Below are 19,637 nucleotides of genomic sequence, written 5' to 3' on the forward strand. Positions count from 1 at the left end.
GTTAGGTAGGGGTTTGAATCCTGCAATTGCTGAATGTGTGTGTGATTCCCATTGAGAGGAGTGGCCTTTTTGGAGACTGTGAAAACACATTAGAAGAGGTGAATTCCTCTTTGCCAAGTCTGATGATGTCAGTATCCCACAAATACAGCTTTGGAAATGAATACTCCCAGTAAAGCATATAGCGCATCATGTTAATGCATATCTCCTTAGTGTCATAACATAGTTAGGTAGGGGTTTAAATCCTGCAAGTGCTGAGTGTGAATGTGTGTGTGTGTGTGTGTGTGTGTGTGTGTGTGTGTGTGTGTGTGTGTGTGTGTGTGAGAGAGATTCCCTTTGAGAGGAGTGGCCTCTTTGGAGATTGTGAAAACACATTAGAAGAGGTGAATTCCTCTTTGCCAAGTGTGATGATGTCAGTATCCTACAAATACAGCTTTGGAAATGAATACTCCCAGTAAAGCATATAGCGCGTCGTGTTAATGCGTATCTCTCTAGTATCATAACATAGTTAGGTAGGTATTTGAATCCTACAAATGCTGAGTGTGAATGTGTGTGTGTGAGATTCCCTTTGAGAGGAGTGGCCTTTTTGGAGACTGTGAAAACACATTTAAAGAGGTGAATTCCCCTTTTGCCGGTTTGATGATGTCATTATCCGACAAATACAGCAGTGGAAATGAAAACTCCCAGTAAAGCATATGGCGCATTGTAGTAATGCATATCTGTCTAGTATCATGACATAGGTAGGTAGGTAGGGGTCTGAATCCTGCAATTGCTGAGTATGTGTAACACTGTTGAGCAATGTGTTGTGGGTTTTGCTTTTACAACTGTATGACATATCAGTAAAACAACAGTATGCGCATTGCACACTACAGGTATCTGTGTGGCAAATACACATATGTACATGTGCCCTACATTGGTAACTGTGTGGCCAAGACATATATGTACATGTGACCTCATTCACTTCATAGGTGTGAAGCCTGCTGTCAACACGACTACATCTGTTACCATTGACAGTTGTTGCTGGCTGCAGCTTCTTGGACCATAGTTCACATATGTGTTTATGTGACAAGTCCAGCCACTGTAGTGAGCTGTGCCCTAGGTCATCTGTGTCACACACACACATGACAGTTGTTATAGAATAGTGTGAGTGTGGGTGTATGCCTGTGGCATATGACAGACATGTTCAAACACAACACATTCTGTCAATAATGGCCAATCATTGTAGGTATACAACAACTCTGTGGATATGCATACAGACCCCTTATTGCTTATGTGATACACTGAGGGACATCAGCATAGCTTTGTGAATGTGGATATCAAAGGACAGATGAAATCACATGTGGCTGTTTGTACACATCGGTCCCCCTGCTACATGTTGTGTGCTACTATGTGCAGTAAATGTGGATGTCTATGCTATTGCTGGCTCATAGCTTCACAACATGGGTTTGTCAACAGGTATCTGTCTGTATGATACCCTTGTGGAGGATAAGTATCTAATCCGGGGAATGCTTTGTAGGCCACTGTATGCATCACCAGATGTGGACATACATATCCCTAGTGTGTCGGCTTGTACCTAGGATGGACACATGCCAAACAGGAGTGGTCACGGGAATGTGTGGTGGTCATTACCACTGGTAACTGGTATAGTACAATACCGGAAAGATTCTAATGCTACTGTGTATCCTACAGCTGTGTGTCAGTTGTCAAGACATCGTCTAACAATTGGTTGAAATCAGGTTGTTGAGGTTATGTACACTACCAGAATGCTAACCAATGACCGATATCAACAGTATCATCCACAGCATAGTGTCATACCATGTCATACACACATGTGTACCCAAGTAAGTTGTGACATATCTGTAGTGACATGCATATTGGACACCAATAGGAAATATGAAGTATTAACACTGTGTAATACAGGGCATGTCACCCTTCCCATGTGCCCACCATGCACATACATGCAAACAGTGCACCTCCACCATGTTCACAAATGTACACCTTGAAATCTGTACTGCACACATCACACATGTAACATCCATTCACCAACACATGCTGCCAGTACCACACACATCCATGCCAGTACCAGACAATCCATGTTTGGAATTAACACTGGTGTAAACAATACTAAATTGATAATCAGTGCTGTGATGCATCATGCCTGCTCAGATACACCTACAAGGATATCATTACACTTTACTGTTCACAACATTTTAACATTGCTACACTGCTAGTAGCTCACCCTGTGCATCAGCACCATGTTATCCTGTTCCTGCATCAATGTCACAGATGACAGGAGGTGGCACAGTTTCATCATATGCACAGGGTGTGTAATTGTTTTTCCAGAGCCAGACAATGACCCATCCAATCAACATGTGTGTGTGTGTGTGTGTGTGTGTGTGTGTGTGTGTGTGTGTGTGTGTGTGTGTGTGTGTGTGTGTGTGTGTGAGGGACAACAGTACAGTATGGGTCAGTGTTGATGTGATTTGTGTGTGTATGTGTTAGCCCTATGTGTTGGTAGTATGTGTGTGTGTCTGCATGCACACGGTAACCCCTTGTTGCTGCCAAATACGGGAGTTTGTAGGACAGCCACAGACTATACCTGTCAGGCTGTACAGACACAGTCTCCAGACACAGACACAGTACCTGTGCCTGGCAGGGGTGATACGGACAGTATCAGGTACTAAGCCAGACTGTGTACTATCGTCAGAGGCAGAGGGATGTTGACTGGACCCATGTCCCTGCTGGGAATGGCCAGAGCCATGTGCACGTGGTCATCTCGGACCATCTACCGACAGCCCAGCCACATCATTGCTGGGGCTGGTACTGGCACTACGGGAGAGGCTGGCACTTGGGTGTCATCTATGATGACTGCCACCTGATGATGTTGCTGGCATACATCCATGTCAATGGCCCAGCCGTCCTGCACTGTCCAGGCACATGGACATAACATTGTGTGGACATCTAGTCTCCCCCCAACGTCTATCATGACATCGGTGTAATTGTGGATGGCACTGGCAAGGTCACGGATACTGTCATTGATCGCGGTGTTAGCCCTCTGCACCCTTAGTCCCTGCCTGGTGTACAGTTCCATATGTGCCTGTGCTTGCATCACAGCCCGGAATATACCTGAGGTTGTGAGACCTGTGCAGGCACGCCTGCCAGGGGCATTATGACCAGTGATGCTCCCACGAGAACCCCTGATCATATGCCTATGTGGTACCATTCGGGGTGTCTGGGCATGGCTGCTGTGTGGGGTTGCATGTGCCATAGATACCACACTTTCCTGGTCAATGCCTACCGTATGCTGTTCCTCACCTAAGGCCATTGGTGTTGAGGGATGTAATGGCAGTACGTATGTGCGCATAGATGGGGTGGAAAGCTGTGTACTGTCGATTAGTGGACCACCGACAGACCTTGTCAAACATGCTTGTGCCACTACACATGTATCATCATGGTCACTATTTGTGGCAGTGACCTCAGGTTCCCTGCTGCACCCATCCAACAATACCTCAGCACCTGTGAGAGGGAGACAGGAAGCACACTTTACCATCTGTACAGGATGTTCGCACACATGCACACATGAACACATGCACACATGCACACATGTACACATGAACACATGCACACATGCACACATGAACACATGAACACATGCACACATGCACACATGCACACATGAACACATGCACACATGAACACATGCACACATGCACACATGAACACATGAACACATGCACACATGCACACATGCACACATGAACACATGAACACATGCACACATGCACGCATGCACACATGCACACATGCACACATGCACACTAATACACTGCACATTCAAGTTGACACACACACACCAACTGCAATATGGAACATAGTCGTTAGTGGTTGATGGTGGAGTACAGTAACACAAGCCAAAGAGTCCTATCACATGTGTCAGCATGGAGGATGTGTGTTGCTCAACAGCATGCGAGTGTAGAGAGTCCTTGTTGATAACAGTATACATGTCAATGATGCATGTGTGTTGTTCAATGATTGGCCTCACCCTGGTACAAAATGTGTACATGGACACAACATTGCACTGCAAGTCTGAGACACTTTCCAATGTCCTGTGCACCATCATTCATAGATATACAAAACATGGCCGGATGAACACAAATGTCAGGTGTATAACAATGAATGCTATGTGTAGTACTGCAGGTACTGACCCTGGATGTAGTGTAGTACCATGAGCCATCATCAGGCAGCATCATGTGGTCACTCAAGGCCACTGATGCATGTCACACTGGCAACTATCTTGCTGTACCTGACCTGCACCACATAGGCTACATTTAACAGTTCACAGACAGTTGTTACATGAGCATGTCAGGTGTTCAATATGGAACATTGCCTAACATATCTGTGTTGTGTGTTGACGCGTGTCACACTGCCCCATGATAGGCCTCTACCCCCAGGTATAGTATGTGTGCTGTGTTGATGACATGGGCTACTGGAGTATGACCTTACAGCAGGTGTCTACATATGCCATGTGTATCATATTAACACATAGTGCATATGACAAAGTGGTGTATGTTGTGTGCATGTGTATTGACTCTGCCTATACAATGTCCACTACAGTGTACCCCACTTGTTTGTGATGCTCTGTGTGTTGCATGTGTATGAGTCAGCTACTCATGTCACTGGGAAGTGCATAGTCACACAGAGAACATGCAGAGCATGCACTATGTGTAGGTGTTTAACATGTGTATATGGCCTACAACTCTCCTATGACATGCACATGTTATATGCTATATTGACTGTAGCCCACTCACCAGCATGGGTCTGCTGTCTTGCTATCACACCAGAGGGACCTGCAAGGATGTGAGACAGATTGTCAGTGTCAACAACTATGGCATTGCTGCTGTGAGTCTGCAATTATACAGGAGTACATGTGGTGACAGTCACAGGCATACAGATAATGTCCCAAATTATCAGTATTGCATGACACCAGGCTCCACATATTCTGCATACACAGTACACATCTGATTAATGCATATTATAACACTTGGGATAACAGTGGTCTGCGGATATGCCATGTTACCTGCACGCTCATTATCGCTGTGCTGGGTGACTCCGGCCTCCATGATGACACAGGTGTGTTGTACTGGTTGGCCAGGAACCACCATGCTGAGGAGCAGCTCTTTCACTCTGGTGGGGGGGGGATGTGTAGCAGCACCACCATCTGTGGCAAGCTGTTGTCTGTGGACATCGGAGGCATGCTGCCGGACATGTCTGATTAAATCACTGCAGTGATGGCATACCTGCTCATAAGTCCGGCTTTGCATGCCTACATCATTCACCCAATGGACAACATCCTGCCACAGCGCAGTGCAACCATGCTGGTCTTGGCAGGATCTTGAGAACAGAAGGTTATAATGTTGGATGAGTGCATCTGAGATAACTTCCTCCTCCTCAGGGGAATAGGCTGGCTTTCTGTTGTGTGACATAACCTTGGAAGACAATTAAACAGTAATTGTGAGCAAGACATGTGGCACACTCAACATTATAATGTACAGACATCAATGAAATGCCACATATAGCAACCTATTGGCTGTCAGTAGATACACACTTTTAATACCACATATGACTGCTAAGCCCACAACTGCCTGACAGTGCCTGGCACATACTGTATACCAAACCATGTTCTGCACAGCCACAAAGTGAAACCAGTATGTAAGACTATACAACAGTACATGGCACACTGTATGTGACACAATGCAACACCTAGCCACAGGAGGTGTATATGAAGCTAATGCATGCAGACATTTGTCATACTTTGAAATGTATGTAAACTACAGTTACAGTACTACTAGTACACCACGCTACTTGTTGATAGCAAACACCTCAGTAACATATGTGTGCATTCCTCACTATTGGTGGCATACTGCTGTACTACACTATACATGTTGCTACATATGCACTTATATCCTGTGACACACATACCACAAAATCCATGTTACAGGCATACCCACACACACACATCAGACATACCTACAAGACACAAAGGTATTGCAACCCAGATTACTTTTACCTGTGTACCATACAGTACTGTGTGTCAGCACCAACAAAACCTCATGCCTGGGGTATGTAATGTGTGAGGACTACAGGTAACAAACAAAACAGTGTTTCCAAGCAATGTGGATATAAACCATACTGTGCTGTTTAGGCCTACAGCTTCAGGTAGTACTACAGTTCATATGGGAGTTGTATTCACTAGTGTCAACTATCAATGAGCATACATGTACTGCTGTAGCCTACAATGGCACACTCCAGTCAACACCATGGGACTACGTCACACCGTATGCCATACTGGTTTTCCTGCCTAGCAATAGCATACGTATCTTTTGCTGGGATAAGAAGTACAACACTACATAACATGATATACACAGTTTCCCACTAGGCTATCACACATATACACATGTTTGGCACATTCACCTACACATTCTCCATCACACCCAGTCAACCTCATATAGCAAGTAATGCAACAAGTACATGCATGTGTGTATCGGGTCCTAGGTAGCTGATAGGCTATTATCCGTAGGGCCTATGGAAGCCTAGACATATGGTACCCTGCACTTCCACACCCATGTAATGTAGGTTCATGTGGCCCTATCATGCAGAGCCATAGGGGTGATTCCCGGGTTAGGTTTCCTATCTCACATCCAATCATCATGATCATTCATGGCAACTGCTAATGAGGACCTTCGTTTGCTACTGATAGATAGTTAGTTCCAGAGTATGGTATGTGTCTGAGATGATAATGTACCACTCCAGCATGTTCTGCTTTTTGACATTACTAGGTTTAGATCAGTACAGTGTGTAGCTTGTATGGAGTTTCATCTGTTTATATGGAGCATGTCCAACACCTGTGGGTTTGGCATAGCTTTGTATGTTAGGCAAAGGTAGCCTCTGTGTAGACGGTATGTGACACAGTGTAGCTGTGGTTTTGTAAGACAGTCTGCATAGGGCATCTGTTTGAGTCTGGTAATACTCTTTGTGAGGTATGTGTCTGGTGTCTACAGTTGCTGTGGATGTCTTCTGAGGTACACACCATCAGGGCCATTGTACTCTATGATGGGTGTTATGACTGATGAGTAGAGTGGAACACTGCCCTCTTTTTCCATGGATGACACACCTTTTCTGATGACATGTGGACCGTACTCATTTTACATGACTAGTGTGGCACTGTGATTATCAATACGGACACTACTGTCCACCTGTGCCCCCTAGTCTCTTATCACACTTTTGGTTTTGAGTACACTACCACATCTGTGGTAATTCATGGGTACAGGGTTTCTAACAAAAGGGATGGCAATACGTGTACAACATTGAGCTTGACCGTACATATGAACATTCATTGGTGTACATATAGATATACATGTAGGAACATATACAGTCCAGCATTCATGGTGCCAATATCAATTATGCAAAGGTTGAGAGGGATACAGTTATGTAATGATATTGCACAGTCTTGTGCAAAATGCATGGAAGGTATTCTCAGCCCATGTATCTTTAGCAGGAGACCCTATCTGGAAGACTACTAACCTAACAAATCATACCCACAGCGTTTAAACACCACATTTCATATGCCAGCACTGTATGCTGTCTTGTTTGACACACACTACAACCTACATTTAAATATGCACATTACAACCTGCACCAACATATAAATGTCCACCCTTCACAAACACTTGCAGTATGTGCCTTGCTCCATGCACATGTTCAGATGCTAATATATCAGACACATATATATCTCTCCATATGTGTGTGCCATACACACACAGGGTCCACACTGTTGTAAGTCCGTACACCTCACGGATGACCTGTTGGGCCTTGCTGAAACATGGACAGTTGTCACATGTGTGCATACAGTAATAGTACAGGCAGTATATATATAGCTGCAAATGCTACATTACTATACTAGCCTGGTACAGCAGTTGCCAATGCTAAGCTACACATTATGTGACTATCATGCATGTCTTACTCTGTCACATCCAATTTTATATGGGTGTTTGCAATACTCCCCAAAACTGCCATTATACGCAGTACTGTACAGACCATAGATAACATGTTCAGATGTTTGACATATAATGCTGAGCTACATATGTCACAGTTATGTCCCACTGCACACAGCTACACACTAAATTCTCCATGGCAGTAGTTATGCATGGCATCAGTGCATACATACCTACTGCTGCCACATATGCATGTTTCAGAGTATGTACAGTACTATTCATAAACATCTACTGCTTGCCGGTAACTACAAATCTGTTACATACCTGTTTGTCCCTTTCAGGTCTGTCTGTGTATGCTTTGACTACTTTATTTTTTTCTTATTAAGTAAAGTTTTTTACTTTATTTATTTATTTTTTTGGTTAGTTCTAAAGTTCATGAATCGTGCAATGTAATGATTGCATGTGGGTATGGCAAGAACAATCTGCTTTTATAGGTATCTGCGCATGTGATGCCCTCTGCACCAATTGGTGCCCAGCATTTGGTAAATGCATACAGCCTGCTGTGTGGTAATTGCAGTACTCACTGTCATAGCAACCCAATGCTATACATTGCTTAGGTATGTAGGCCTAGCCCTTTCAGATTTCCAGGGTGGGGCCCATGCTTGTTTGCTTTGGACACTGTTGTGTAAGTCCGAAGGTTGGTATACATCTTATTAATGAAGACAGAGGTGTAGACAGTGATGTACATGTTGTACTCAGACCTGACTGTTGCCACTTCCAGTACAGAGCTATCAGTGTAGAGTTTAACTCACCCCTACAAATGCTTACACAGCATTTATGTGACTATGTAGTTTCTTTTGTATTCATATAATTAACTGCTATACAAATGTAGTTATTGAGAATTATTCTTTTGGCACATGAACTGTTTGTGAACTGCTATACTGTGAAAATTAATGTACTCACTTCGGCAGAGTTTGTGTTTTTTATTGTTGACATTAGCACAGGGTTATCAGGACAACTGGACAATTCCAGTACTGAGTATGCCTGCCTACACCCTTTGTAGACCCTAAACACACAAGTATATTTTAATTGTGGGGGGGATGCTTACATACAGAGAGCATTATGTATTATTGTGTGACTATTATCTTACTGGACTTAAAGGATTGGTATGTACCTGTTAGTTTATCAAGGCAGGTGCTCTGTCTACAAAGTTCACAGCTGTGAACCTGTCCAGATGGTAGCCAGAAGTTACACTGTTATTCTTTGTCTGTGCAACTCACAGGTGTTTTCAGGACTGTTACAATGACATTGTTACAGGCAGTTGCTACTAGTACATGGCTACATCCTTTGGTATTTCTGTGTTGTACTCCTACATAAGGGTATGCTTGTGGTGGTCCTACCAAAGCTACTTGCAGAGTGTGTAACAGCAGAATAGTGTATATGCCTGTGTGTGTGTGCCTCTGCCAGGCCTATTAAACACTCAGATACATCTTTGCATGGAGTCAGGGATAGGTAGTTAAAAGTGAGGCACATCTTACACATAATAGGGACAGTAAGTTTAGACTTGAGTGAAGCAGTGCATATGAATTAGTACTCCTTTTATGAAGTACGGGCAGTGTCTACTGTTATTATTGTCAGTATTCATTGTGTAATACCTCAACTTTCTGACTGATGTCAGTACTTTTCAGAGGGATTCAGTGGGACACAGCTAAAATATGTTTCACAATCAGGGACATCCCTGAAAAGTAGTCACAGTTACTAGGTATGGCCTCTGCCCTAATCAGATATGCCACTGTTTGTCCTGCTTTGATACTGTGTGGGGGTTGTAAAGTGCCTCTGTAACATTATTTGCTGCTTGCATGGCTGCTTCTCACATCACAGTCATGTAATGCAATTCCACAACTATTGCTGTTAAAGATCCACAGAACAAGCTTTGTGTTATGGCCTTCCTATTTTTCCTTTACATTCACTCATTGTAATGCATGATATATTTATTTCAGCACCAGGTTATTGTATATCTGCTGTGGCTTAGTGGTACTTCATGAAATCTAGTGTGTCCAAGGTCTGTGGTTCGAGACTGACAGAGTTGTTTTATTTTGCTGATGAGCAGAACAAGGGCCCTGACATAGAGTGACTAAGGCACTTTTAAGCAGTTGTAAGCAGGTTTGCGTGGGTTTGTGCAATGCTTATCAATGCTAAGCTTAGCGCACACGTGCGCACACTCGCTTAAACCCGCTTATTACTGCTTAAAAGTGCTTACTCCCACTAATCCCCGAGCTAATTTCTTTGAAAGAAAAGAAAATGGGGAAATAGGAAAGTGGTGAAAAAGGGGGCACAAAGAGGGAAAGACAGTAGGAAAACAGGTTTGGGATGTGCAGGACAGGTGTAGGGAAGGTCCATAGCTGCCCATTTCTATAACAGCAACAGCTGTGCATATGCAATGCATTTTGAAGTAATTTTGAATCCTTCCACCCCTGGGAGAGGGGTGACGACAACAAAGTATGTTGTACTGCCAATTATAATTATCAGTTTACATGTCCAGTGGACATGTTTGCGAAATGGGCTGCTATGTATGGGGTGTAATTTTTTTGTGGGTACAGATTGCCCTTTTTTTTTCAGGTGAGAGTGGAAAGTGAGGAAGAGGAAGTAGGTATTTTTAGGGATGTAGGTTGGGGAGTTAAACAGACAAGACAAACAAGATGCATACAGGGGTGGAGTATGACACATGGGATGGGTGAACACAATTGACAGGGACGGATGTTTGGAAATCACAAGCCCATGAGCCCACAGATGGTAACAGTGGGACTGAGATCCCCACCCATAGGCAGTCACCACTGAACCTTCACAGACCCAAGTGTGGCTGTGCTGGGGGCTGCGTAGGAGTGGCAGGCTCACCCATGAGTTGAGCCACTCTCACCTCAAGCTGGCATAGTGGATCAGTGACTAAACGCTGGATATCCCTACGCACCACAACCCAGACCCTTCGGAGGGTGACAGGTGGCTCTTCTCCACCCATGCTTTCAGGGGAGGTGAGCCCCATCCCCTGCAGCACTTCCACCCGAAGGTGGCACAGGACCAATGGAGGAGGGTAGCCCGGGCTGGGCAAAGGACATGCTGATGCCAGGTGCAATCGCCAGCTGAGGAGGGACAGGTGGGTCCGCTGGGACTGGCCTTCCCATACGTTCTGTGATTAGGTGTGTTTAATTACAACATAGACAACAGCATTCAAAATTAGTTGTAACAGCATGCAGTAATATTCCCATTAACCCAACGCACCAGGGTTACAACAGTTGAACAGCAAGCATAACACATGCATATATTGAACAACAGTGGACATTACAACAGCATGCAGGGATGACTGGTGGCAACAGGCCACCAAGATTGTGGTGTTTGAACAGGGCACATGCATCAAAGAAAAAACAGATTTTTATTGAACAATTGGAAATATGTTCCAACAAATGTTATGAGATTACACATCTCATTGAAGTGTGGAATTGCATTGTTTATGCACATGGAGTAGGGGGTAAAAAGAAACATCCATTAACATATTATTAGTACTTTTACTCTACACTACATTCCTATTGACTGCAGGTGTATATCCCCTACATGTATTATTACACTAGACAACATGCATTACATTGTGTAATGGGTTTGGCTAGTTCATTATGTACCTGACATATATCTGACATAGTAACTGTCCAAGCTGCAGATGTTACTGCTACATACTTGTATTTTATTTGCATATTGATGTATCTACACATCTGGATGTGCTCACGTGACATTTTCACTTAATTTTATACAGAACCCTACATTTCATGTAGCACACTCACATTTCTGGTGAACACCTTGACAAGCTACTCATGTGCCAGATTTACCTATGCATGACAGCCATTTAACAACTGTTGAGGACTGTTATATGCTTCACAGCTACTGGCACTTCTTTCATCCACTTTATATGAGACTGCAGAACTGTGGGTTGACAGCACTTAATACAACAGTACTATTTATTGAATGCAAGGGTGCAACAACATTTCTAAGTAACTGACACAGACACACTCCAAGTATTAGACCTTTATTATTCACATTAAACACTCTTTTTTACAGGCTCTCTCCTTAATTTGATATTACAGTGCATGCAGAAGACATATTCAGGACATATTATACCTTTATTGATAGGTTCCAACACTCTTTTTCAGGTTCGCTCACTTATTTTATATGACAGTACATGAAGAGATAGTATTCCAGACTTATTTTACCTTTATTAATGGGTTACTACACTCTATTCCTGGCTCTCTGTCTTTTGTTATATAACAGTACATGCAGAGAATTTATTCAGGGAATTAATGTTATATGCTTCACAGCTACTGGCAATTCATTCATCCACTTCATATGGGACTGCACAACTGTGGGTTGACAGCACCTAATACAACAGTACTATTTATTTAATGCAAGGGTACAACAACATTTCAAAGTAAGTGACACAGACACACTCCAAGTATTATACCTTTATTAATTACACTGAACACTATTTTCTACAGGTTCTCTCTGTTATTTGATATTACAGTGCATACGGGAGACCTATTCAGGACATATACCTTTATTGACAGGTTACAACACCCTCTTTCAGGCTTGCTTATATTATATGACAGTACATTCAGAGATAGTATTCCACACTTATTTTACCTTGATGGCTGGGTTAGTACACTCTATTTCTGGCTCACTGACGTTTGTTATATAACAGTACATGCAGAGGATTTATTCAGGGCATTTGATAGCTGTATTATTGGGATACGATACTTTTGTCATGCTCTCTCACATATATTATATAACAATACATGCAGAATATGTACTAACCTGCCTGGTGGCGCAGCCTTAGCAGCCTATCTGCATAGGCTTGCTGATTCATAGCATGAACACCTGCAGCTGTGGAGTAAATAAAGGGATATTGAGACATACCTATCCATTATTTTGACTATATTAGCTTGTCTTACATACTACATTCCATGGCTACCTACTTAGTAGTGGGGCATCATGCATATGATGGGCCTCCTGGATCCACTGGTTCAGAAGGTTCTGCTTCCATCTCTTCAGGTCTGCATGGTGGTGACAGCCCTGCTCACCAGTCCAAGGGATGCCTGTGGCACTGGTGAGTTCATGAGCCAACCGGTTCCAAGCCTCTGCCTTATACTCCATTCCTTGGAACTTGCCCTGCAGGAGTCGAGTCTCATGCCGATGGACTAGGAGCCAAACCATGTATCTTGACTCGTCGATACCCCAGCGTTGAGCTCTAAAGTGTGTACCCTCTCCAGCACCAGATATTCTTACTGTAGATGGGAGCTACTATCAGTTATGGCGAGTATTCCTGCCTATGCAGCTTAAATATGCCGCATTTCCCACACTTTTCTGTGATTGGCCTTTTTTGAATATTCTCGGCTGACTGCAGACCTGCTTAGCAATGGTTACTCTAACATTTATTACTATATATATGTTAACAGTGGATGTTTAGCCTATGCTGGCGTGGCTTAGTGGTTCAGTACTTTGATTATGGTGCACAGTGTCCTGGGTTCAAACCTTATCATTGCTTTTTATTTTACTACTGTCCAGACAAGTTAGGGGGCATGGCTGTGTTTAAGCAACTTTGCTCTACGTTGCTCTGCGTTGCCCGACGGTGCGTGGGTTGGCGCAACGCGCACCTCCGTGCAAACCGATTGCTCTGGGTAAAGCGCTATTTAGCTATGGGCAACTAAATTTTAGCTATGGGCAACTACATTGCACTGGGTAAAGTGCGATTTAGCTATGGGCAACTAAATTGTGCTGAGTAAAGCGCAATTTAGCTATGGGCAACTACATTGCGCTGGGTAAAGCGTGATTTAGCTATGGGCATCTACATTGTGCTAGGTTAACTGCGGACAATTATATGTCAGGTTCCTTTATAACTTTACATTTTGTTCACTGATACATAGGCCATTTCAATGCTTTTTAGTAAAGTTTTATCATATCTGTCAGGACTTATTTCATATACTCATTTTGAACATAAATTAGGAAGGGGAGTGGTGGGACTTGAACCGTGAATGCCTCCTCTTTGTGCGAATGCTGTACCACTATGCTATTACTATTTGGCGCAATTTGCATACACATTCCTTATTATGCTCTTCCATGTTGAGATTGCTAACTGCAGCTAAGCAATGGGCATATTTGCACACACGCACAAATGCGGGCAGCTATATCAGGAATTAGAAAATAAAAAATTAATGTTTTACTTTTTATAACTGTGCTGGTGGTTTAAAATGTCAGGGAGTGTGGTGTTGGGTACATGGACATTTGAGCGGACTTGGTCTTGTGTGTTGACATTTTGCATTTCACACACTTGCAGGGGCATGGACCTTTACACTGCTTGGCAGTCGGACACACCCCCTGCTTGCCTGCATGGTCCATGTTAGACTTGGGGGTGAGTCAGCGTGCCCTTATGAATATTCATGGCACGCTGACATCATACCATTCAACTGCAGCCTCCGAGTAAGACTTATTTAGTCTTACATGGAGGATTTGTAAATCCGGGTGGATATCTTGTCACACACAGACCTGGAGCCTCTTTAGCAATAAAATTATAACTACTTTACTATGTACTTGTTTTTGCAAAACTGTGTCTAATTATTATTATGCAGACCTAGGCAGTAGTATTTTTGCTTCATGCTTGTTACTACAAATCTTTTTCCCTCCACTTATAATTATTTTTCATATGGTCTGTTATTACTGTTGCTTGTTCTTATATTAGTACTAAGCTAACTGTCTCTGTGGGACATTTTAAGCCTAGCCACTTACCCCATGTAAGAATCAAACCTTGCATCTTGTGTTTGCAAGGTAAACACCTTAACCATTATATCTACCCTCAACCCTTAGGGTGTCTGCGTTCATGTAGGTACACTTTTATAACTATACAGATTTTACCTCACTTTACAGCACAGCATTGCTTTGGACAGTTGTGGCTTGCAAAGAAACCTGTTGAGTAGCAAATCTTCTAATCTAAAATAATAAACTATTACATCTTTTCTCTAAAAATGTCAGGTAGCTTTGGAAGTGAACCTAATCATTTTTATAAAACTGTTTTCTCAGCTGATGTTGTATGTTGTCCTTCAGAAAACATACCATAACTATTTGTATAATATTGATTCTAGCCTACCAAATTTCTTTTCTCACTTTTTTCTGCCATTCATTGTGGTAAAATGTTTTGAGCTTTCACACCTTTCCTGAATGTTTGACTGAAGTACAGTTAGTTTACATTGATTGCATTTGCTTCAACTTTCAAATGCTAGTCTATACATTTCCCATATACTTTCAGTACCATTCCTAGTGTATTAGAGTAGGTAATTACAGGGGTACTTTTTTACTAAGGCACTAAAAATTAAGTACTGCAACCAAAATCTCATGCCATCAGTGACCCTATTTTGACAAGTTTATAACAGCTATTTTTCTATGCATGTGCATTTGTAAGTATGCAACACATGATCTATGTTTATATTCATGTGGACTGAAAGCAACAGTCTCTATATGTTTTAGTGAAAGACTTGCAATTCAAGGCATTCTTTTTTTTTTATGAAACTTCTTATTACATTTTAACAATTAAACTATTCAAGGCATTCTTGAATATCTATAAATTCTGTATTTGCTACATATCTGATAATGCAGGTCTTTTATTGAAATTATGTATGCAGTACACATGACTGTTGTTGAAGTACACTTCAAGGTTACTACTGTAATTCTCTTCAGTTTTTCTAAGGGTTCCCTATTATGCCTGAGATGCATTGCTGACCAGACTACTTACCCAGTTACCAATAGCAAATGTGTGTCTCAGTGTGTGTGTGTGTGTGTGTGTGTGTGTGTGTGAGTGTGTGAGTGTGTGTGTGCACTTATATATATATATATATATATATATATATATATATATATATATATATATATATATATATATATATATAAATATATATATATATAAATATATGGCACTGGATATCACCATACATTCTGACGTAATCAAGTCTATTAGTTGACAGGCATGGTATCTTCAAAAAGAGAATTCACCTGTGGTATCCCCTAGTGATCAATTCCATGACCACTTGTCTTAGGTTGAGCATTGGAGAAGTAAATACCAAACTTCAAGGGCTTGTAGCTGACCAAGTTTGGAGTTGTCACTACCTCACTGTCTAATTTCCAACTCCAGTCCACTGTCACCCATTGCACATCTGTAAAACTAGTAACATCCTAAACACCGTTTCAAGAGAATATATCTTCTTTCAGAACATAAATAGGACCTGCTGGTAGGATAGCTATATATCCCAGATAATCCCCCATTAACAGAACAGACTTCCTTTGGATATAAAGTAAAGTAGCTCACAGACCGTTTTAGCATAACCTGGATGCATGGATGGGCAAGTGTAAATACAGCCCAGGTCTAGCCTCTGAAGCCGTCATTGAAAGGGGTCTAAAATCAGGTATACATTAGTCATGCCAATAGGTACTTACAATATGGGATATTGTGGCTATGCTGCTAATGTTTCTTGGATCAATGGCCTACTGTTAACCCATGAATCTATGACCCCAAATGTGCACACTTCTGTCATTTTTGAATCACCACATGTTAGCAAACCAGTATCCTTGACCAGGTCCATGAATTGTATTCACAAACCTATTAACTTCTGTACATCTCAGGAACCAAACCAATAATGAAAAACACAGCAGACACCTTCTTCCATGAGCCAAACTTTATTATTTACAATAAGCAGTAGTTAAGCACTTTCATCCCAAATGGGACTTCCTCAGAACTGCCATTCAATTAATCCCATTAGTTTAAATACAATTCTAATGTCACATGACCCTAATAAAAAGCCTGATTTCAATTTGTTGTTAATATTAAAATAGCAGAACACCTAAAACATTAAGTACACACTAAAAAAAATTCAGTTGAGGAGATTTTTAGAGGAACAAGCCAAAATTGTTTATAGAAAAATATAAGTGTTTTAAAGAAATAATTGAGACGAATTTTGATTGGGTTAAGTATGTGAGAATGGCATGTTCAAATGTGATAATTGTAGACAGTATAATTTTGTTTTGGTTCGAGAGTCATTTAATATTAAGGGGCAGACATATAAAGTCCATGGATATTTTAATTGTGAATCCAGTTGGATTGCCTATGCAGCTTGTTGTGAATCTTGTCCTGCCTTTTATATAGGTAAAACGTCCAGAAAATTGAAAGAAAGAATTTATGAGCAAGAGCTAGAAGTTAAAAAGGCAAGAAATACTAATGCTTTGTATAGACATATACAAGGCCACCCTAATGATAAATTTAAGTTTGTGGTGATTGAACATATTAAAAGAGATAAGAGGAGCTACATTATTGAAGAGCATCTGTTAAGAGAATAGTTTGGCAACTAAGATTAAACGCCACAATAGCCCCTGGTTTGAATGAGGCTTGTTATCTATCATTCCACTACTTAAGCTTAAAAGTTTATATGTTTAATTGGGTGGGGTGGTGAAGTTATATCCAATCATTATTTTACATTTGTCAAATATTTACACTATTTAATTATTATTCACATTATTTTTGGTTTTAATAGAATCGTTGATTAAAAAACTTTTTATTGTGCACTTAATGTTTTAGGTCTTCTGTTTTAATATTAACAACAAATTAAAATCAGGCTTTTTAGTAGGGTCATGTGACATTATAATTGTATTGAAACTAATGAGATTAATTAAATGGCAGTCCTGAGGAAGTCCCATTCAGGATGAAAGTGCTTAACAAGTACTAAAGTTTGGCTCGTGGAAGAAGGTACCTGCTGTGTTTTTTGCTATCTGTTTGGTTTCTGGTCTGTATTTGTCCTTTTCCAGTTATTTTATTGAACTTCTGTACATCTGCTAAGAGAAGTGATAAAACCTAAAAATATACCAAGGCATAGTACTACCAGGCTGGAAGACTTAGCATGACATGAATGAGGCAATAACATTTACATAAAGCCTGACAGTGTACCTCTGGATGACCCAAATCATACAAGCACATCCAAACCCCTGAATGAGAATTAGTCTACATACACAAAATGCATTTTCTAGACAACTAGGCTTCAGATCTCATGCCAGTGACACAACAGTGTTCTCACTCAGTATGTCACCTCTGGTGATTGCTCACATTGCTATGCATTGATTATAAGCCCTACAGTGCTATACCCCATACTTGAATACATCAAATGAAAACAAGGATGTGTTGTCTCAGTCCTTATATAGAACTGCCATCACCTTGTCAAATGTTCACAACACTGTACACAAGGTATGACCAGTGAGATGATGTCACATCTCCTTTCTGACTATCATCTTCCTCCCTACTTTTATACTTTCACTTCCACCCCCAAACTACTTCAATACCCACCCTCTAATCCCCTTACCCTCTTTCAACAATGTAATACCTTGTCATTATCACCTCACTCCTTCTTTTGCTAACCACTCTAACCTCATATCACTTTCACCTTCCTTCTCCACTGCTTCACTCTCCTACCTCCTATACCTTTGATACTCATTCTACACCATCCTTCTTTGATATCTCCCCAGCCCTATTTAACCTCCCTGACCAATGTCTTCATAATCTATCTAAATTGCAAATACTCCCTCCTAACTACAAATCTAAACTCAAACTATACAAACTACATCTACACTCCACCCAACTCTCTCTACTCACTAATAACTTACTTGTATCTGGCGACATCCACCCTAACTCTGGCCCCTTTCCCTCTCCTCCTAAGCACCAACCTCCACTATTCTCTACTCCCCCCCCATCTTCTCCCACTGCCTCTCTCCTTCCTCAATCTTTTACACTAAGCTCAACTATATCTAAACACCTAGCCATATACTCAATAAATATTCAAAGCCTAACCAATAAAATAACTGAATTCCATGCTTGGATAGCCCATACAACCCCTCACATCCTTTGTTTATCAGAAACTTGGCTTAAGCCACATATCTCTAACAATGAACTTCTCCCACCAGGCTATAATATCTACCACTCGGACAGATTACAAAAAATATGGTGGTGTAGCCATCCTTCACTCTAATACCCTCAACATCTCCCCCCCTCCCCACACCCATCCCTGACTTTCACCCAGCTGAACTCATCATTGTCAACTGCCACTTAAACCCACACAAAAAACTAACTGTTGCCTCCATCTATATCCCTCCTGGGAACAACCTTCCCACCTTAGAGAAAATACTATCCTGGTTCTCCCATAGTATACCCTATGAAACCTTCATCTTAGGAGATGTCAACCTAGACTGGTCCCAACTCAAAAATGAGTCCCCTCAAATTAGTATAAATCTGCATGGTTACCATCAACTAATAATGTCCGCAACTCGACTCCACAAAAACTTAACTTCTGGCTCTGTAATTGACTGGATACTAACCAACTCCCCTAACCTTTATCATAACCCTACTACTCTACCAGAACAACTTAGTGACCACCTACCCATCTCTGTCCTTAGATACCACCTCCCAACCTGCCAAACCTACCCTCATAGAGACTGTCACACATTTTCAAACTTCAATACAACCCGATTCAGTACTATTCTATCTTCCACTGACTGCTCTTTAGTTAAACACATCTCTTTAAATGA

The sequence above is a fragment of the Protopterus annectens genome, chromosome 10.part0 (genome assembly GCF_019279795.1).
Source record: "Protopterus annectens isolate FY-2018-M chromosome 10.part0, PAN1.0, whole genome shotgun sequence".
In the NCBI taxonomy this organism is placed as follows: Eukaryota; Metazoa; Chordata; order Ceratodontiformes; family Protopteridae; genus Protopterus; species Protopterus annectens.